Source organism: Macrotis lagotis, chromosome 4, assembly GCF_037893015.1.
Source record: "Macrotis lagotis isolate mMagLag1 chromosome 4, bilby.v1.9.chrom.fasta, whole genome shotgun sequence".
NCBI lineage: Eukaryota > Metazoa > Chordata > Mammalia > Peramelemorphia > Peramelidae > Macrotis > Macrotis lagotis.
The window spans coordinates 105298068-105321602 of record NC_133661.1 but is presented as its reverse complement, the minus strand read 5'-3'; the positions used below and the strand labels follow the sequence as shown (position 1 = coordinate 105321602).

Below are 23535 nucleotides of genomic sequence, written 5' to 3'. Positions count from 1 at the left end.
ATTCGGGGGGTGAGAGAGAGAGAGAGAGAGAGAGACAGAGACTTGCATGACCTGATGCTGAGTGAGATGAGCAAAAGCAGAACATTGTACACCATAACAGCAATATGGTAATCAATATGATCATCCTTAATGGACTTGCTCATTTCATCAGTACAATAATCAGGGACAATGTTAGGGTTTCTGTGATGGAGAATACTATCTGTATTCAAAGAAAGAAGTGTGGTTTAAAAAAAAAGACCAAAGATTAAAAAAGTTATTTATCATGTAAGTTTTGCTATCTCCTATATTTTATTTTTTCCTTAAGGATATGATTTCTCTCAACACATTCAATTTTGATCAGTGTATAACATGGAAGCAATGTAAAGAATATCAGACTGCCTTCTATGGGGAGTGGGGGAGAGAAGTGAGATTAGGGGGAAAATTGTAAAATTCAAGAAGAAAAATAAAACCCTTTACAAATCTGAAAAAAAAAAAGAACTACAGTGAGAACGCCTATTTTAAAAAGTGAAATCCTTGTAAAATAATGATGATCACAACACAGGAACAAATTTTCCCTGATCCCCTTCTCTTCTTCCTGTTCTGAGCTCTGCTCTGAGCCTCAGCTGGAATCTGAACCAGACTGTGAAGGGCTTCAGATGTCAGACCTAGGAGTTTTCTGTTTCATCTTAGATGTCACAGTAACCCTGACAGGTCTCTAGCAGGAGGATCACATGATCAGTTATACTTAGGAAGCTTATGTACTTAGCACCTTAGTTATCATGCAACCCCCGGAAAAAGAACAATCCTTTTCTTTGCCACTTTTTTCCCAACTGAGAATTTGTAAATTTGATTTTCTTTTACTATTAGTCCATTTTGCCTTTATTAGATTGGTTCTAAAAATGAAAGCCTCTTATTCTACACTAAATTTTTCCCCCATAATAAAAATACACATTTTTCCCCCTTTCTTCACAGAGAAGACTATAAAATCTTTCTGTTAAACAAAACCAAAGTTGTTCACTCACTATCTTCCTGTGGGTGTGTCTCTTATTTCCACTGTGATTACTTGGTCTTATCTATGATCACTGCTAGTTTCTGTCCTTTGTTTCCTTGGGGGAGGGGTGTGTGTGTTTTTGTGTGTGTGTGTGATCACTTCCCACTTCTGTGACTTGAAAACACTTAGGCAATTCATATTTTGATGAATCTCCCTGAAATTCTTTGTAGAAATCTGCTTCAATGACGAATTCAACTACCAAAAGTTCAGAACTCCTAGTTTTTGAAGACAGACAGGTTTTTCAGCCTATTTCCCTTTGCTAGGGTTAAAGTATTAGATGTGCATAAATTCAGAAAGTACCTTGTGGAATAAACTTGTCTTTTTAATTTATTATTGCAATTTATTATTTGTTTTTAATTGATTTTTTCCCTTCCCATCTTTTTTTCCCACCATTTGAACCTTCTTTTTAACAAAGAAAAATATTTAAACAAAACCTCAACATTCTATACCAGTAATCAACTACTTTACTACAGAGAGACAGAAAGTATATGTCATTGTGGGTTTTCTTGGACCCAGATTGGTCATTACAATTATGTTGTTGTTATATGACTATATGTTATTAATATATAAAATATAATTATTACTATCATGATGATGGTAATGGTTATATATTGAATATATAATTTAAGATTTACAAAATATCTTACATGTTTTATCTCATTTGAGTTCAACTGCTTTTTATTAGGAACTTTGACAAATTCATATATTTGCTACAAGTATCTGGTTTTCTCAAAGCAGTTCATAGTTAAATATTACACATATTATATGTAGTCTATAACAGAAGAACAAACAATAACTTATATTTATCTACATATACTTAAATGTGGAAAATCTTTAATTTTACTCTATTTTATAATGATTACAGTAACTAACGGAGAAAGTATAGCTCACTTGTTTTTCAGACATTCAATTTGCCAACCTTTATATAAATGTGAAATGTATGCATAGCGTGTGTGTTGTGTGTTGTGTGTGTGTGTGTGTGTGTGTGTTGTTTGTATATGCATTTATAATCAGTTTACTCCCCAAATTTTCTAAACCAAAAAAAAATATCCTGGTGTTTCCCACAAATATCAGTATTCATTGACAGAATAAGTGCTGGTAGTTTTAATTGTTTTCATTTTTGATGAAATTGTTGTGTGCCCTTACCTGGTACATTATTAATGTTAATCACTATAAAAGGAAAAAAGTTTAGAATTATGAAAATAAAGTGACTAAAACACTCATATACTTTGATCCAAAGATTCCACTAATTTATGCTTCAAGAAGTAATTGATAAGAAGGTCATCATGAAACTCAAAATATTTATAAGCAGTCCTTTTTATTATTGCAAGGAATTGGAAACAAATTTATCAAAATTTGTGAAAGGCTAAGGAAATTACTATCCAGGTTTAAGTAAAAAATTAACATTACTCTGTGGTCCTCAAACTTGCCCTTTTCTCAGCCCCAAGAGTTTTCTAAGAGGGAATAATCTGCCTAGAAGTGAAATGCTCATGAAACCCTACTTAAGCTTGTAGAAAAATTTCAGGGAGATCTTCAAGAGAAAAAAAAAGTAAGATAGGATTATTTATCCTAATAGTTTCAAGATTTCTATTACTCAAGGAAAAAAACAAAACTGTAGAAACCAAGAAGGATTTTTTAAAAATAGGTTTTCAATGGTGGTGATATTTTGGAGAAAAAGTAAAAGTGAGCCATTTTTCCCCCCAAAGAGCAATTTATTGTTAAAAATATAATTTTTTGCATTGGCAGACTTCATCTAAAGAGCTGAGGCAATATAATGAGGTAGTGGAGTAAGTATTGAACCTGTAATTGGGAAGACATGAATACAAATCTAGTTTCAGGTACATATTAGTTCTATGACTCCAGCTTCTTCATTTAACCTTTGTCAGCTTCAGTTTCCTCATTGGTAAAATGGAGATGACAATAAGAAAACCTACCTCCCAGAGTTGTGAAGATAAAATGAGATATCTCTAAATATTTGCAAACCATAAAGTACTCTGTAAATACTAGGTATTATTTTTTTGTCCAACCACAATGCATAGTAGAAAAATTTGCTTTTTCATTTCAAATAATTTGTCCAGGAAAAAGTTTCACCAAAAAAAAAATCACTTTAGGGAATATACTAATATTGGATATAAATTGTATTTTTATGAGGACTTAACTGAAGAAATTAAAGTACAGCCTTATTATGTATACTATTGTCTCAATATAATTTCTAAAAAAAATTAATAGGCTCACAGAATTTTTTCATTTCTTGTTCTTTTTTTAAATTTTATTTATTTATGGCAGTGGGGCTAAGTGACTTGCCCAAGGTCACACAGCTGGGTAACTATTAAGTGCCTGAGGTTGGATTTGAACTCAGATCCCTCTCCAGGGCTGGTGGTCTATCCACTCTGCCATCCAGCTGTCCCCAGCTCATAGGATATTAAGCTGGAAGGGACATTATTATCCCTTTTGGTTTAATTAAAGTTATAAAATAAACTCTCCTGTCAAGTTGGCTGGCTATTTTTAATTTTTTCGTTTTATAACTGCTCTCATTTACCTACTATGTAAGTATTAAGAATATGCTCATACTTATCATCAAACATTTTAAGTCACTAAGGAGCCAAACTAAACACAGCACAATATTCCACATCTGTTCTCAGGTGTGTTTTGATAAGATATATTCATAATCCAGCACTTCAGTCAGTCAGCCAAGGATTAGCATTTGGCAAGTTGTCCAACAATCACCCCAAAAAATCTGCATTTGTGGAATGTTGCAACACTGTGGATCTCCCACCTCTGCAAAGAAATGGGATGTGAATATCTTCTCTTTTCTTTTGAGTGATGCTTGTTGTTCACAATTTTGCAAAATTGATTTTTTTATGATCTATTTACATTGTTAAAGTCCTTGAGCATACCTTTTTCTTGGCTCTTTCTGCTTTGCAATTGTAAATCTTTCTTTGTATTCATCATATTTATCATTTCAAACATGGATAGTAATTTGCTTAGCCTTTCACAAATTGATGAATTTGTTTCCAATTCCTTGCTAAATAAAGAAGACTGCTTTTAAATATTTTTGAGTTCCATGGTGACCTTATCAATTACCTCCTTGAAGCATAAACTTATTAGTGGAATCTCTGGATCAAAGCTTATTGAGGTGATTGAGTGATTCTTCTTTATAGAGGGGCAGGAATCAATGAAAGAAAGTATCATGATGGGAAGATTAGCAAAAAACAAAAATGCACACCAGAGAAGAGGAAATAAGGATTGCTGGAAGCCTATTCCACAACTTACAATTACTTTGTCATTCTCTAGCTAGGAAGTAGAAATACTGCTTGGGTTAGACAATCCCTTAGAAAGTCAGGAGTGAAAAGGTGTGAAGAAACAATTCTTTAAAACAGATTTGTGAACTATTAATAGTCATCTGAAAGCATGTTCCAAATCATTAATAAAAAGAGTGAAAATCAAAATAACCCAGAGACTGAATCACTTCACATTCAACAAACTGGCATTGATGACAAAAGATGTGAACATTTTAAGAGGTTATAAGGAGACAAGTGTACACAAATAGTTGGTGGAGCTATAAATTGTTCCAAGCATTCTGAATGCAATTTCATATTATGAGAAGAAAGTGGCTACAATGTCACTTTGACCAGAGATTCTACTACAAGGTATATACCCCAAGAAGGTCATTGACCAAAAAAAAAGGGCTTTACAAGTACCAACATATTTATAGCAGTATTCTTGGTGGTAGCAAAGAACTGGAAACAAAGCAGTTGCCAATTGATGGCAGTGTGGCTAAACAAAGTGTGGAATAAGCATAATGGAATATTATTGTGTTATAAGAAATAATAAGCATGATAAAAACAGAGCAGAATGTAAAACTACGTATGAATTGATTCAATTTGAAGAAAGGAAGACTAGGAAACAATATAATCAATAAACACAACGGAAATGGAACAAAGGACCACTACCAAAAGATGGAAACTAAATATTGTGCAATTATAAAAATAAACTTGATCCCAAAGATGAACTATGAGACAACACCTCCCCTTGCTCTTCTGTAGAGTTCAGGGTCCAGAGGTTTGGAACATTGCATATAACATCAGAGTTTTAAAAATAAGTTGATTAGTCTTGGTAATTTTTTTTCCTATTCTTTCTCTTCCTTTAAAAAAAATTCTTTGTCATGAGGGATAGCTCTTTGGGAGGGGTTAAAGGGAAAAATACAGAAAGAAATCTAGGAGATAACAAAATGTATAAATAAAAATCCTAAGGAGTTGTTTCAAAAACGATTTGTCATACTTATCAAGCATTTTAAGTCACTAAGGAGCCAAACTAAACACAGCACCTTAATTACTTAGTATTTATTTTTTATATACTTAACATGTATACCTCCAAGTCTCCCCAGTGGAATATAAACTTCTGAGGGGCACAGCCTGTTTTGCTTTTGAGTCTCCATTATCATCAATGCCTCCCTCAAACACTCAGACACTTCATAAATGCTTTGTGCTCACTCTGTGAGGCACATCCTCTTAACCTGGGGTCCATCAATTTGTTTTAAAATATATTTTATAACTATTTCAATGATTGCTTTCCTTTGTAGCTTTAATTTTTTATTTTATGAATTTAAAAATATTAATCTGAAGAGTCATTAGACTTTACCAGACTGCCTAAGGGATATGTGGGAAAAAATAATATTAAGAACCTCTGCTTTAGGAGGTGTAAAGGAGTCTATAAATCTGATAACATATAACTCTGCCTTTTAGGGATTACAGTCTGAAATAATCAGTTTAAGTTTGAGGTATGCTTTGGTTGTACAGTGTTTTTTGAGAGTGAGAGGTTTAGTATTCTGAAGGAAATGAATGCCAAAATTTCTGATTTTTGAGCATGCTTTTCAAACGTCTCTGCTTCAATGATATCTGATCAAAGATTACAATAACTGATGATCATATGGTTAAAGAAATGATCAGGTATTTAGAAAGAAATACTTGTAGGAAACAGTAAGAATGGGTAAAATACATTTAATAGTTAAAAGTGAATCTTTTACTTGAAATCATTTCCCAAAGACTTATATAATATATATTTTGTATTGTTACATTATTTTAATACATAATATTTTATGTAATAATTATAAGATATAATAGATATATTTATCATATATAAATAATAAATTTTATTATGATAAAATAAGTATTTATAATATAATAAAAGAAATATTATGACAATAAAAGAAGTATTCTAATATAATAATAAATAAGCCTATTAGAACATCATGAGTTTCAAAGCCTTGTCACATCTTATTAACTGGCAAACTACACTTACTAAGTATATTGATATTTTACTAAAGCAAAGAATTATTTGAAATAAAATGAAGCTTTGATTAAATTTTGGCAAAACATGTTTGAAAACAATGAGTTTATTAACTATCTCAGGTGAAGACAAAGCCTACTTGAAAGAAAGTAAGAAATGTTAATAGTTTACAAATCTTTTTTAGAGAATTGTTTCTTCTCACCTATTCCCTCTTGACTTTCTAAGGGATTGTCTAGCCCAAGCAGTATTTCTACTTCCTAGCTAGAGAGTGACAAAGAACAATTACTAGTAATTTATGGAATAGGCTTCCAGCAATTCTTATTTCCTCTTCTCTGGTGTGCTTTTTTTGTTTGTTTGTTTGTTTTGCTGATCTTCCCACCATGATGCTTTCTTTCATTGATTCCTGCCCCTCTATAAAGAAGAATCACTTAATCACCTCTGTCAGTTATCTAACTCTTCCCCAGAGCTTCTTCATTTTGTTTAACATTGTCTTAGACCTATTTTATACCTATTTTGAAAGCAACCCTCTACTTTCTTCAGACTTTAAAGACTTTTCTGCCCACAAATTTAGTTTTAGGATTTTTCTCACTTATATAAATCAGGCAGTTCAACTCAGATATCTTCAAAAATCAATAAGGACCACTTGTTAACATGGATAATAACAATAAGAATATCTCATATTTCTAGAGTATTTGATAGTTGTCCAAACACTTTTGCATCTCTTGTCTCCTTTGTTCTTATCAGCCCTATGAGAGGTGAGATTTATATTTATACATATGTGTACACATGTGTGTGTATGTGTGTATATATATATATATATATATGTGTGTGTGTGTACATAAAAATTAAGAGAAAAATCCATGATTTATCCAAGAATATACTCAGCTACTAACCTAGTGTTCTTCCCAATAGGCTATATATACTTCAATATTCTTGTGAAGGAAACTTTACATGAATTGGAAGTCTAACAAAGTGAAGAATTCTTCTAATTAGGGAAATTTGAATCTCAGCTTTCACCTATTTTTTTATTTAGTGCTTTATACATTGTAGACTCAAAATAATATTTTATTTTACTTACTCTCCTTATTCTCCACTATATTTTCATTCCTATTCATCTCCAGTGAAGTTTGTACATCATTGTTTTTAGTCCTTGAGATCTTTGGGCCTACCTGGAGAATCTGCCATTTAGACACACATAAGCAATCTCTTCAATATCAGGTTGATCCTGTTCTCCCCACTTCTTATCAAATTGAAGATAAGAAGGCAGTAAGAAATTAGGCAAGTCTGATGTGATCTTTCAGGAAATGTCACACTTGTACATGTCTTAGCATGCCATAATTTTATCAGTTCCTGTTTTGATTAGAAGATTTAAAATAAAAACCAAAAGGCAAGGAGGGTCAGCAAAAGAGAATGTAGTAGAAATATGTTAGTTTGAGAGATGCCCAATGCTCTTTTGAAATAGACTCTCATAGATCACTTAAAGTATACCATCCCAAGTAATTTATATGTTCTTTGCCTTTAAGAAGCAATTTTGTATGGAAGAAAGAGCATTTATCAGAGAATCTGGAGGTTTTAAGTAGTTCTATAACCATGGGGTCAATTATTTTATCCCACCTATCTATAAAAACAGAGAGATAGATTCTCTGCAGGCATTAGTGGATCTGAGTCTGTCTGTGACCAACATTCATGACTTCTAGAAATCATTTTGTCTGTAACCGTAGGAAAGTTATATGGAACCTCAGAGAAGATTCTAATTTGGTTGTTAATGAAGCCATGATTATGTATGAATATAACCATTTTTTGGTTAATGTGCCAAGAGCTTAATGACTTTTTCATTTGGTAAAAGTTCCTTGTCATTGCTGCCCACCTGCAGTAGCAGAATTCTGCACAGCTTTCTTTTTAGTCAGACTTGGAGGTTAGCATGGCTCTCTTGGGGCATTTTATGCTAAGCTAAAAGTCTCATTGAATTGAAGTTCATCAAGCAAAGATTATCCCTAACATTGCTTATTAACTCTATGATAATATCAGACTTGTAAAAGGATGTGTGTCTACCAGCTTAAGATTAAACAATCAACTCCTTCCTCAAATGTTCCCTTGACTAAATTCATTTGTTTAAAAGGAAAACACCTCTTTTCAGTTCTTCTGTTTTGTTTTCATTTGTATTCCACTCTCTGTTGGAAGGCTTTGATTTTTTTTAGTCTCTGATAAACTTCAAGTTCAATTAGAAATATATACTTGGAGCTAGAATGTAATTCAAAGGTTCAACCCCCCACATTTTACAGATGAGGAAAATTAATTGAATTGGTGTGAATCCAGCAACAAGTTGTATTAGCTATTTATCAGTGTTTAGGGAAAACATTATAATAAAGTCACATCTTCTATTTTTAAAAAGAACTTGTAGTTAGACTTTATTGCGTGCAGAGTATTGTGTTTTTGTACTAGGCACAATGGGAATAAAAACTGAAAATTTTGACCTTTGCAAATTATACTGTAAAATGCATATATGAGTGGTCAAATAGTAGGTTGAGAGATTCATGGAATGTAGAAATTACTTTTAGCTTTGGGAATGAATTTCATGATGAATAAAATTTGGGTTCAATAACAAAAAAAAAAAGGATGACTAGGTGGCACAGTGCATAGAGCACCAGCCCTGGAGTCAGGAGTACCTGAGTTCAAATCCAGCCTCAGACACTTAATAATTACCTAGCTGTGTGGCCTTGGGCAAGCCACTTAACCCCATTTGCCTTGCAAAATCCTAAAATAAAATAAAAATTATTTTATCCCACTTATCTATAAAAACAGGGAGATAGATTCTCTGGAGGCATTATTGGCTCTGAGTTCATCTGTGACCAAGATTCATGACTTCCAGATATCATTTTTATCTGTAACTGTAGGAAAGTTATGGAGAAAATGGCACCTGACTTAGACCATGTTAGAAATAAAATAATTCAATGTTCAAAATGGTGTTCTCTTTCAAGAAATGGAGTTGGGCTTATACAAATACAAATGCATACAGGAAGGCCAAAGCAGGACAAAATGGAGAATGTTGAATAACCCAATTTGTATGTCATGGAAAGTGTGTAAAGAGAATTGGGCAGAAGAACCTGCTTTTCTTTTTATCCTTGGGCAAAATATTAACTCCTAGTAACTTTCATATTTATAAGGAAACTTTTAAAGCATTGCACAAGAAGTTATAATCTAAAAGGACTTGCCAAATTCAATGTTCTTTGGTTATATGGATTCCTGAGAATGTCATACCTTTGCTGATAAATCAATGTCTGTTCTGGATAATGACTCTGACATAGTTGGCAGTTTTCCATTCTTATCAGAGGGGAAATATTTTTCAGTGAGTTTCAAAAAGTGGGTTTGTGTACTCATATATAAAAAAATAGATGTATGTAGGTTTTTCAGAAATTATACTGGAAAATACTAAAGAGAGTTAGCTCTGGATTTCATTTTAGCCTCTTCAACTTTTTGTGATCTTACTCACATTCCTGACATGTTACAAACAGCTTGTGTCTCTGAAAGCGCAGTATCAGTTTTCAGTGGTGAAAACCCCAAAAGGAATCTGGCTGATTCTTCCATGCACAAACAGCTGGGTAGTTGTGCATGGAATTAATTGTTGATATCTGTTGGCCATGTTTTTCTTTTCTTGTCATTTCCTCTGCAGCTGGGAAAGTCAAGTTTGACTTGAAAATAGATATTTCCAGCAAAATGCAAATTCAAGAGTACTAAGATGAGAGTCTGCTGAAGAAAAACTCCAACAAGTGCTTTTGGTTCAGTGAATTTAAGGTAGCAAACTGCTTTATGGTTATTCATTCATATAGTCATAAATAAGATCACTCCATCAAAAACATATTGCATTATAATCCTAAAACTTCAGAAATATTCTGTGTACCTGATATACCTTTTGCCACTTCCCATCAAAATCTGCTTATTAAAATTCAATTCATCCTTTAAGGTTCAGCTCAAAGGTTTCCATTATCTCCTCAGTAATGGTACACATTTTTGTTTGTTAGAGTATTGTTTCATACTGATTAGTTGTGTACATAGTGTCTTTTTCAGTCATGATGATTCTTGATGACCCTATGGACCATAGCAAGTCAATATTGCCCATGGGTCTTTTTGGGTTTTTTTTTTTTGCAGATACTGAAGTGGTTTGCCATTTCCTTTTCCAGTGAATTAAGGCAAACTAAGGTTGTGATTTGCCTGAGGTCACTCAGCTAGTAAGTGTCTACAATGAGATTTGAACTCACATCTTCCTGACTTTAGGTTCAGCTTTCTATCTACTGAACTACCTAGCTGCCTGTGTTGCACCCATTTAATAAATTATGAACTCTGAGAGAATAGGGACAACATTTTTAGTCATTTTTCTTTTTTAGCTTTTACAAGGCAATGGAGTTATGTGACCTGCCAAAGGTCATTATTAAGTATCTGAGGCCATATTTGAACTCAGGTCCTCCTGACTCCAGGGCTGGTGCTCTATTCCACTGTGCCACCTAGCTGCCCCAGGGACAACATTTTTGTTTAATCTTTGTCATCTCTCTTAGGACCTAACATAATGCTCTGGATATGGTAATTGCTTAGTAAATAAGTGGTGAAGTTGACTAGCTGAAACAAAACTTGGAAAGAGTGGAGCACCATAACAGGACAGGATGGGGATGAGGGTAAGGGATAGGCAGTAGATTGGTTGTAGTCTGCTGAGGTGAAAGTAAGTGGGTCTACCAACCTTCCCAGCTCCATCTACCCTTACTCATGTTGGAGAAGTCCTAACAGGACATTTCCTCTTCCCACAACCCACAAAGACTCCCATCAGATTGTATTCCTCACAAGTAGAGTTCAGGAGGGCATATGGTGATGAATTATCCTTGATTTTTAAACTTTTCATTGAGGATGAATTGGGGAAAGGGAAGAAGAGGTTGGGGTGTCTGGCCTCTAAGCACTAATATTTAGTGTGAAACTTCTCAGGCATCCCTTCTACTCTATTTCTACTACCTTCTAGCCCAAGTAGAGGGTTGTAACCTCAGACCACACTCAAACTGAAACTGGGCCTTGCCCACCTTAAGTCCTCTTCAATTCAACAAGAATTTACTATGTATCAGATGCTATTCTATTTGGGGGATACAAAGACAACAATAAAACAAGTTATTGCCCTCAAGAAGCTTAAAGTCTAATGAAAGAGCTTGAATAGAGAGCAATCAATATCTGGAGTTGTCTTTTATGTGAGTATATGGTTGTTAATAATGGACAGAAGAGGCTTACTTTTCCTCCCCGATCAACCATCCTGAACAAGATCCTATGGCTTAGATAATACCCCAGTGATAATAGTTTTAAAATAGTAAACCGTTTTCCTGTATCCGGGTGGCACAGTGAATAGAGGATTGGAGGTGAATTTGGCATTCAGTCTCCCCTGGCTATTCCTTTATACTTCCTTGTCACCTTCACTCTTAAATCCCTAGCTTCAGTCAGGGTCATAAGCTATCACCCACACAGGTCTTTCCGAATTCAATTCCCCATGGTTGTTTAATACTTTCCCCTCCTCAAATGATCTTACATGGACTTTTGGGTTAAATTATATATATATATATATTCCACCCCATCCCATACCATGAAATATAAGCTCCATTTTAACTCCAGTTTTCCTTTGTTTTTGTATACTCAGTGCAGAAGAGATTTTTTTTAGACTGGATTATCTCTAAAACTACCAAATTTTTCTTCTGGGGTGAATTTTCCTCTCTTATCTCTTCTAGTCCTTCTGTTGGTGTCCCAGGGTCTCTGTCTTACCTGCTATCCCCAACTAAGGGCAGCTTTCTTCCCTAAATTCCCAGGAGTGGAAACAATTCCTCCATTAGAAAACCATCACTGGACTCAAAGGAAATTGGTTAAATTGGGCGACTACCTGTGTGACAAAAGTCAAGTAACTTCATCTCTCTGGGTCTTTGTCCTCACTTAAGAGGTTTGGTCTAAATGATCACTGAAGTTCTTCCTAGCTGAAAATCTGCAAACCTATAGTCTAGTTCAATTCTTTTATTTAAAGATGATTGTGCTGAAATGCAGAGAATTGAGGGATGTGCTCAGCTGATTGTAGGACTAGAACCCAGTTCTGCTTGAAGCAAAATATAGTTTACTTCATAACATGCTAAGAATAACATGTTGCTCACATAATTTGGCAATATAAAGGAATATTAGGTCTGTTAGATCTCCCTTTAAATATTCTTAGAGAAGGCTTGCTTGCAGGGTACCATCCAAAATACCTGAAATCTAATGAAGTAAGCTGATTTATTATACTGGAGTTGGGGGACGGGGGGTTGAGTGGGAAGGAGGGAATGGGGGTCAATATGGTCATATAATCTCTTCATTGTATTGTTAAGGTTTTTTTTTTGGTCTCAACAATTTTGTGGCTTGTTTCTAGATATTTCCCTTACATTCTATGGTATCTTCTAACTATTGAGAATTCAGTGATGGCTATCTTTGGGGAAGGATGAGGATATGTTATTCAATAACACTGAGGAAAACTTGCATGTAGGTAAAAAAAAATTTAGTCTTGAACTCTGCCTTTAAAAAAAAACCAAAACAGTTTTTAAAAGGGTCTCTTATGTGTACCCTGTAGAGTAAGGTCTTTTTTGGCAGGTAGAAAGTCATGGAAACAATTAAAATTCCTATGGAACATTGAATCACTTGTTTAGAGAGTGGGTGGTAGTTGTGAAATAAAAAGACAGAGTCTTTGGTATAAACAAAAATGGTTTGCTTTGGAAGAGCATGTGCTGACCATTTTCTTCAAACTTATTTTTACATTATATGCGATCAAATCACAAAGCCAAATTAGAGATGAAGCACTGGTAATCATTCTCCATCAAAACTCATTTGTTGGCAAGCAGCATTCTCCTAGTGCTGTCTTTTGTGAGACTAGATTAGCTGAAGTATTAGTGAGGATTTTAGGGAATTTGCTCATCTTCATAGTTTTGAGATTCTGAAAAACAGATCAAAGTGAAATATCAAACCAATTGCAACTTTTTTTCATGCCTTGGGATATATAAAACCTACTATTTCTAAACTTGGAAGTTGGCATATTCTGACTTCCCTTTTACCAGTTCTCTTCTGCCTAGTGTTCTTCTGTTGGTTGGCTGGCCTGACCTACCTCTCATTTTTCATTTACAAACAGCAGGTACCTGGAAAAAAAATCTGTCTCTCATACTAAGGTGGGGAGACTGATAGAAGATATATACTCCCACCTCCCTCATTACTTTGAGAATTCATAAACAAATGTGACAGCTAAGTCTGAGAAAACCTGGAAAACTTTATTAACATGCAAAACTTGGTTTAGCTAAAGCTAGCAGGGGTGTGTTATTTCCCCCAGAGTGTACTCCACCCTTGCTCTAACCACATTTACTGGGGATATCTTGCTGTTTATAACAAAGTTCATTTTTAGGGCAGCATTGCATCAGAATTGCCACACGCTAACCAGTTTAAGAAATTTTTTTTAAAAAACCTCATTTCTTTTTTCTTAAGTAATGAGTTTTCTGTTACAATGACTATCAATAGATAAAGAGATATACTGCCTATAGATAGATAATTCTGTGCCAGCTACTGATAGACTGCCAAAATATCCTGGTTAGGAGAATCCACTGGACTTTGCCACTCTGCTAATACTTTAGATTTTTGTTTCTGAAGGGTTTAAAAAGTTGCAAAGAAACTTAATATTCAATCAATTTGGATAGTAAATATGGGGATTTTTTTTTAAACCAAAAGTTTGTGATGACATAAACTATTGAAACAAACTTTACTATTTATATAAGCTTGTCTGATATGTTATAGATTTAAACAGTTCTTAATGCAGAAATACTTGGATTTTGCTTTATATGCTTAACTTATCAGGTCCATTTTTAGCATACCCTGGCAATACTGCGTTCCGAGACATCGTGGCATGAACTTTGTGTGTAAGAGTGGGTTCATTGAATAAAAAAGCCAGCATCTAAAGAGCCTTTATTTCTCCTATAATGATGCTTTGTCCCTGTTACTGCTGTGTATTTGATAGAAGAGTTGGGGGGGGGGACCAAAATTTTGTTCATTGCTTTGTCTTTTCTATGCTTCTGTGCTCTCTAGAATTAGTGACGTGAGTGCTAAGTTGAATTACAGCTGAGTTATTGTGGCTCAATACAGCTCATGTTAAGGTTTTTTTTTTAATAGGGGTTGACCTTTTTTCTTAATGTATAAGGGTTTTATTTTGTGACTGAGCTTGAAATTCACATTAATTGCCTTATTATATTTGACTTAATAAGAGTCTGGTTAGACAGACTTCTGTTAGGATCTGTATAGAACGTTATCTCCTTCACATTTTCATTTGAATTGAAATGATGGTGCTATCATAATTTTTAATGGAGAATTTATGCAACTGCCCCCCCACTTATCACAAATAATTTTACAATTCAAAAAGTAAGGTGATTCTGATGACTAAAGCAGTAGACATTCAAGGATGAAAGATAGTTTCTTTTGGGGGGCTCCAATCTATTAATTTTGAATCCAACTTAAATCTAACTGACTAAATCAGACTTTTTGTTTTTGTTTTTGCAAGACAATGGGGTTAAGTGATTCACCCAAGTTAGGTAATTATTAAGTGTCTGAGATTAAATTTGAACATAGGTCCTCCTAACTCCAGGACTCGTGCTCTATCCACTGCACCACCTAGCTACCCCTTTAAATATATTTCCATTTCAGTTTCAGTATCTGCAAATTGATAGTTATTCTCTTTGACTGTTTCTCATATAAAAGAATGCTAAGTAAAATACAAGAGATCTGTCAGAGGAAACACTAATGTAGGGGTTTAACAAGGGGCTCTCTGATTTTTCCTTTGCTATTGACAAGTCATGTGTCCTTGGGCTCCTCATTTATTTTTCAGACTGTTTTCTCATTTATAAAATGACAAGTTTGGGGGCAGCTAGGTGGTGCAGTGGATAGAGCACTGACCCTGGAGTCAGGAGTACCTGGGTTCAAATCCCGCCTCAGACACTTAATAATTACCTAACTGTGTGGCCTTGGGCAAGCCACTTAAGCCCATTTGCCTTGCAAAAAAAAAAAAAGACAAGTTTGGACCAGGTTATAAATAGTACTTGACATATCATAGATATTCAGAAGATATTTATTGAATTAAGGCAGGGGTTCTTTAACCTTTCTATACATTATGGACAACCCCCCCCCCCACCTTGGCATTCTGGTGAAGCTTGCAAACCATTTTTCAGAATATGTCTGGCCTATATTGATAATTTAAGAAAAATTAGTTCGAGTTAGTGAAAGGAAAGAAGCATTTGCTTCTTTAAGGATTTCCAAAACAAAATTCTTTCATTCTGTTTCTATTTTATTAATATGTTTGAGTTTTCCTAAAAATGTCCTTATTAGGATTCCTTGTCTTTTATAACTGTTTTAGAAAAATAATATATAAGATTTTTTTGTTTATTGTCAAATTTCCAGTTTTAAATACTCAATGTATTCAACATAAAATTGACTCTGTAATTCCATACGTCAAAGTATTCTCTGGATGTAACAGGGTTCTATCTTCTCTCCTACCTGCACTTTTCTAATTCAAGTTTCATGGCAGAAAGAGAATTGCAGGCATTAATAAGAAGATGATAAGGGGTATCCCTACTTCATCTTATGACTAGGGTTTCCTCTCTCATAGTAAAAGACACTTTGATGGTCTTCAGTGTTACCATACTATTATATATTACTCAGGGGCAACTCATGAGGGAATCTTGTCTGGTAAGACAATAATTTTTCAGTTTAGAAAGATGACTTCTTTTTTTTTCCCTAGAATAAATTGTTTAGTAAATTATTTTTTCATTGACCCAGGTGATATCCTAATGAGCTGAAAAAAAATACTTCAACCACCTCACAAGGGAGTGAGTGGTTCATGTATTTTCCCACATTGAGCAGATCCAATTTTCTTAATTTAAATTGTGTGGGGAAAAATTAATCCTAATTGCATCTATCTTTTTATATTTCCATTTTTAACATATTCAAAGTTATCCTGAAAAAATGTGATTGCTGTTTTACCACATTTAAGCTGACGATGTTATATTTTCCATTTTCATGCATAATAAAATCTATCAAGGCTTAGATACAAGTTTATGAAGCTCATGAAGATAGAGCTAGGTATTGGTTAAAAAAAACTGACTTCAGAGCCAGGGAGAGCTGGGTTCATATCCTGCCTTTTACATATACTGCCATCATATCCTGCATGATAAACCTCTTTCTTCCTAAGTTTCAGAGGGCATTCTTGTATTGGTAAAGAGATTCTGCTGAGAGATTGGTGAGAGATTCTGCTATAAATGAAGTCACAGGTTAAATCCATGTCCCTAAGACAAAACTTTTTTCAAAACTTGACTACAAGAGAGGGAGAGTATGCACAAGTATAAGTATGTTTGTGAGTGTGAATATGTGTTTAAAAGGATCCTTGTAATTTTCAGTGAAGCCAGCCATACACAGTTGAGCTGAGGGCTTTGGTACTTGGCTTTAGTCTCCCTGTTTAATATTGTTTTCGTATTCTAGCCCTCTAATCCATTTCCTTGCTTCATTGAATACCAAAACTGACATCAATGGACTTAACTAGAGCTTTCTGATTTGGTGCTGAGGAAGCAACCTGAGTGCCGAACTTTAACCCATCATCCTGCCTACTAAGTTACAGAGTTACAGAAGCAGGAATTTATGCTGCTCTTCAAAAAGGATTTTTGGCATTCTGAATTTCATATCTTCATCTTGGTCATATCTTCAAATGACAGATGATTTAAAAGCAAGACCATGTTAGAGTTTGGGTTCCATTTGTTGAATTGCAGCAAGAGGACAACTAACTAAAGGTAGGAGGACTTTTTAATCCTATTTATAGGGAGACTACTGTTATAAATTTAACCATAAGATTATAGATTATAAACTGTTAGTAGGAAATGACCTTCAAGGTGCTCTAATCCCAGTCTCCTAATGATGAAACTGAGGCCTACAAAACTGAAGTTTCTTGCTCTGTGTCAAAAAATGAGACAAACTGAAACTGCATAGCTTTTCCAGTGATCATGGCCCCAGAGGTTTTCTCTACATTTCTAGAATTATCTTTTCCTCATACTGGAACAAGTAAGTTAATTTCTTTGTGTCCCAACTTATGCATCTGTAAAACAAGAGGTAATAATATTTGTCCTACTTTCCTCAGAGAATTGTGAGAAAAAATGTTATAAAGCATAAAATGCAATTTAAATGTTAAATGGAAATTGCTATCAGTTGAAGGCTGACTCATTTCTAAGAGAGTGGGTTTTCAAAACCCTAAAATATTAGGGTACAACATAACAACTGGTATTGAATGTTGATTCTATGCCACAAATTCCTATTGCCAACTACTTAAAATAACATACTTTTGTTTTTTTCAGTGTGATAATTTTCCAGGTCTCTTTTAGGCAGTGGTACTCTTAAGAAAGTTTTCCCCTATTATCTTTGGTTTAAGAAATTCTGTGAAAATAATTGAGTTGAAGCATATTTTTTATTATGAATTAGCATAGCTAACAATCCTGCTGTCCTATTAGAGCAACTTTTGTATGCACTAATGACATTATTTTCTTTCAGCTCTACTTTTTAAAAAGAAGTAAACAATTAAATTAAACTTAGGTCTACTCACATGAGTATCATCTGCTAAAATTCATATATGAGATTAAAATCTTGTTGGAACAGCTGTGCCTAGTATGTTTGATTGATTTTGAAAACTATTACTCTCACTAAATGGTAGCTTGCCAATGGTTGTTCTAGGCTTTGAGGACCCAATCCGACCATTGTTATCATTCAAGCTTTGTGGTATTAATACATCAGCTGAGGAAATTCTCATAGCTTGCTTAAGATATACAGGATGTTGCTGTCTGCAGGATGTTGAACAAAGTTTCTCTAAAGCATTTTGAAGCTGTTTTAAGAAAACAGTTCAAAAAATTAGTCTTCCAAATAGACAATAGTTTGAGTTGAAGCAAAAAAAAAAGCTCTTCAAACAAAAAAGAATCCCATCATTCCTCTCTTCCATTATGCACTTAAAGAAGAGAACTGCTATTTCTCCTATAATGAACAAGCCTTGGCCAGTGGGAAATCACTTCCTTCCAGGGAATGGTCCCCCCTCCTCCAATGTATTATCTTGCTGAGGCAACTACAGTGAACAATAACTAAACCAACATTTACTTTCTTTTAAGCAGTATCCTAAAAGAAAGCTTTGAGTAGTCTTCAGAATCAGTTTGACCATCAACAAATAATGAACATAAAGTACTTTACAATCTTTTAAAAGGGAAGAGGAAAACAGTACTTAAGCTAATGATGAATTTTAGACTTACTGTAATCATTTCTACCTATATAAAGGAACAAATAAAATTAAGCCATTTCAGGTCATCTTCCAAGTAGGAAGTATAATTTAGAAAGCTGATAATGGAATTAGAATATTATTCTTGGATTCTGATATGAGACTCTGATCCAGGATACTGTGCTATTATAAGAATTATTTCTTTGGATCATCTGGCCTTTTTATTTCTAATATAGAAGGAAAATCACTGGTTGTAATACCAGCAATGCTTTCATTAAGATTCTTAATAATCATTATTAACAGCATTTCATTATTTCAAAGTACATATTCACAATAAAACTTAAAAAATAGAATGGAAATATTTAATAGTAACCTATCAATCAATAAACATTTATTAAGCATCTACTATATATATGTCAAGCACTATTCCAAATGTTGGAGACATAAAAAGAGGCAAAAGACAACCTCTGCCCTCAAAAGGCTAACATTTAAAGTAGGGCCATCATGTGTAAAAAAATATGTACAAAACAAGCTTTGTACAGGATGAAAAGAAAATAATTAATAGAAGGGAAGCACTAAAATTAAGAGGAGTTAGGAAAGGCTTACTGCCAAAAAAAAATGAGATTATATTTGGGGCTTAAAGGTGGGGAATAAGGAGGTGGAGTTGAAGAATGCTGTCATTCCAGGAATAAGACACACCCAGAAAAAAATGCGCAGAGATCAGAGATGTCTTATTTATGAAATATCCAGAAGGCTAGTGTCACTGAATTGAAGAGTATATATTGGGGTGTAAGGAATACGGAATAAGAAAATTAGAAAGGAAGATGGGAGCTGGGTTATGAAGAGCTTTGAAAGCCAAATATTTGTATTTGATCCCAGAGGTTATAGGAAGTCACCAGAGTTTATTGCCTAGAGGGATTGACATGGTCAGATCTACATTTTAGGAATATCACTGAAGTATGCATTAGAGTGGGGAAGAGACTTGAGGCTGGCCAACCCACCAGCAGGCATAAGATGACGGGAGTCTGTTACAGCAGTATCAGAGAGAACAGGACATATAGGAGAAATCTTGCAGAGGTAAAAAAGACAGGCCATGGCAACAGTTAAGAATTGGGGTGGTGGGAGGGAAAGGAAGTTACAAGATAGTGCGAAGTTGAGGATAACTTATTGACTTTGAGCCTAAAGGAACCTGGAGGATGGTTTTGCCCTTTATAATAATAGTAAAGACAGAAGAGAAGTAGCGAAAGGAGGAAAGATAGTGAGTTTTGTTTTGGAAATATTTAGTTTAAGATGTGTACCAGATATCCATTCATTAATACAAATAAGTTTTATATAGCCTTCATTTTATTTGATAGCAGAGTGGGTTTGAAGAGCAACTAAAAAGATTACTGTACCTATTTCTTGTGAGTATAATTTTAGTGAGCTTTGGAAAAGTCAAAATCCAAGTTCAAGTCTATGTGAAAGAGGCAGCAAATCAAATGGAGTCCAGAATTGGACTGAGTGGATATAAATAAAAACTGAGGCACAGTATATTCTCTCAAGTGAAGGACTAGAATAACTTGGTGGAGGAAGCATTCACATTACAGTAAATATCTTCTTATTTTATTTTATTTTATTTTTTTAATTTTACAATTTTCCCCAACCTCAATTCCTCCCCCAAACCCCCATATCCTTAAGGAAAAAATAAAATATGAGATAGAAAAATTATGTAATACATAGGAGAACTTTTTTTTTAATTGAAGATAATACTTTTTGGTCTTTGTTTAAACTCCACAATTCTTCCTTTAGATACAGATGTTATTCTCCATTGCAGATACCCTAAAATTGTCCCTGATTATTGCACTGATGAGATGAACAAATCCATTAAGGTTGATTAGTTATTAGTCATGAATATGCATCTATAAAACTAATAAAAATAGGAAATGTAGTAATTTAAGTAGAGACATAAGCTAAATTCATTCAAAAATATTATTAATTCTGGAAAGCAATTTGAAACTATGCCCATAGGCTCCATAACTATGCATACTCTTTGATCCAGAAATATCCCAAAGGCATCCAAGAAAGGAACCTATTTCTACAAAAAATATTTATAGAATCTTTTTGTAATAGATAAGAATTTGAAATCAAAGGGATACTCATCAACCAGGGACTGACTAAACAAGCCATGGTATATGATTGTAATGGAATATTTGTGCTCTAATAAATGACAAGCAGGATAATTTCAGAAAAACCTGGGAAGACTTAGATCAACTGATGTAAAATGAAGCAAATAGAATCAAGAGAACATTATATATATAGTAACAGTAATATTGTTCGATGAACATTTGTGAATGTCTTAATTATTGTTAGCAATACAATGATCCAAGGCAATCCCAAAGGACTAATAAAGCTTACTATCCATCTTCAGAGAAAGAACTGATATTGTTTTTGCTACACACTGAAGTATACAATTTCTTTCTTTCATTTGCTTTCATTCAAATCTTCTTATACAAAATTACTAAGATGGAAATGTTTTAAACGAATGCATGTAACCTGTATCTGACTGCCTACCATCTTCAGGAGGGGAGAGAGAAAATCTGGAACTCAAAACTTTTTTTAAAATGTTTTGAAAATTGTTTTTAACATGTAAATGGGGGGGAATGAAATATATTGCAAATTCAAAAAACAAGAATGACAAATTCAACAGAAATAAAGGTAATGAAGAAAGGGGGAAAATGTTATTAATTTATTCATGTGCCAGGCAGAACTTTTCAAGGTTAATTCATTTTTTCTGACATTACTGGAGAACATTTATTGAAATACTATACAGCCACACGCCCAATTTTAAAGAAGGATGGTAGAAGAAAAAGTATGGCTTGGGAGTGCAGTAGTGCCAGACCGAGAGTTCAAATGTGATCTCAAACACTTAATAGCTTTATGACTCTGGACAAATCCTTTAACCCTGCTGCCTCAGTTCTCACATATAAAATGCTAAACCACTCTATGATTTTTGCTGAGAAAATCCCAATATGGGGTCACAAAAAAGGTCAAACAATTGAAAATAACTAAGCAACAACAAAAAAACAGACCTTAAAATCTAAAAGACTTCCCTCCACTGAGCCTATGTTCCTCAAGTCTAGAATTTTAGGGTATAGATTATTAATTTACTAAGGATTTATCATTTTAAATGAGTTTTTCCTTCTTGTACTAATGTGCCAAAGTCTTGCCAAAACTACAAACATACCTCAAATCTTGCCATATGAAATACAAACTTTTCAAAGTAGGTAAACTGTGGGTAACTTCTGACTTTGTATAAACATCCTTTTTTTTACAAAAGTATTGATCACAGATTTCTTTAAACTACTCCCCTATTATGAATCAAATCACAACATTTTGGATTTTAACTTTTAGCAGCACATTTTGTCTTTGTATCCCAATTTGTCTCTAGGTCCCCAGTATGAATGTAGGACCTTGTACATCATGGGTTTTTTTTAAAAAATTTTTTATTCTCATTTTGTACAAATTTTTTTTTAAATTAATAAAAATATTCTTGTTTACAAGTAAACAAAATACCCCTCCCCCATGAATATAGATAGACTTGCTTTGGGCGAAAAAAGTAAAGGGGAGAGAAAAAAATTAAAATTAAAAAAATAATAGTAATAATTGTAGGTATGGCCAGGTGGTGCAATGGATGAAGCACCAGCCCTGGAGCCATGAGCACCCAAGTCCATATCCAGCCTCGTAAACCCAACAATCACCCAGCCATGTGACATGCAAGCCACCCGATCCCCACTGCCCTGCAAAAACCAAAAAGAAGAAAAAAGAAAGACCCAAAATAAAATAAAAATAGTAATAATAGTAGGGGTGGCTGGGTGGCAGACAGAGCATTGACCCTTGAGCCAGGAGCAACTGGGTCCAAATCCGGCCCAAGACACCCAAAGATCACCCTGCTATGTGGCCCCAGGCAGGCCACCCAGCCCCACTTGCCCTGCACCCTCCCCCAAATAATAATAACAAAAATGTGCTTCAGTCTTTGTTCCAACACCAACAACTCTGTTACGGGTGAATCACATTCTTTATAATAAGCCCATTACAAAAGTTACTTCCATATTTTTCCACCATTGCCATTGCTGATTGCAACTCCCTCCTTTCTTATTTCTCCACTACCATGTACTATATTTTCTCTCTCCTTTCACTCTGACTCTGCTGTAGGGTCGCTGAGTGGTCCAGCAGACAGATCCCTGGTCCTGGGGCCAAGAAGCCCTGAGACCCCATACCACCCCTTAGGCCCAGAATCCACCTGGGCCTATGGTCCTGGGCAGGCCTTCCAATCCCAGCCCCTTGCAAGAAGTAAAAAAGAAAATGTGTTATATCTGACCACTCACCCACCATGGTCCATCCTCTCCTCCTTTATTCACATCCCCACCCCTTCCCCCTGTTCCCCCCTCCTTCTTACTCTAGATGTCTATACCCCATTGAGTATATATGCTGTTTCCTCTCCTAGCCATCTCTGATGAGAGCAAAGGTTCCCTCATTCCCCCTTGCCTCCCCCCCTTCCATATCATTGCAATAGCTCATTGTAATAAAAAAAATCTTATTATGTGAAATATCTTGAACTATTCCCCCTCTCCTTTTTCTTTCTCCCATTCCATTTCTCTTTTTTTCTATTGACTCCATTTTTACACCATATTTTATCTTCGAATTCAGCTTTCTCCTGTGCTTCAACTATAAAAGCTCCCTCTACCAGCTCTATTAACTGAGAAGGTTCATATGAGTATTATAAGTGTCATTTTTCTATGCAGGAATACATGCAGTTCATCCTCATTAAGTCCTTCATATTTCCCCCCTCTCCTCCAATCTCCATGCTTCACCTGAGTCCTGTATCCGAAGATCAAAACTTCTGTTCAGCTCTGGCCATTCCAAAAGGAAC

General features: G+C 34.5%; 1 protein-coding gene across 9 annotated transcripts in view; it reads left to right on the top strand.

Annotated features, from left to right (window-relative positions):
• The window catches only part of ADD3 (adducin 3), a 168261-nt gene that overhangs the window by 83321 nt on the left and 61405 nt on the right, over positions 1-23535 (top strand). For 2 of the 9 annotated variants that reach the window (XM_074233743.1, XM_074233744.1), the window contains exon 1: positions 15755-17166. The exons of the other annotated variants lie outside the window; for them this stretch is intronic. The gene's annotated coding sequence lies outside the window, so the exon portion shown is untranslated. Of the gene's footprint in view, positions 1-15754; positions 17167-23535 lie in introns of those variants that run through there. 9 annotated transcript variants of the gene reach the window in all.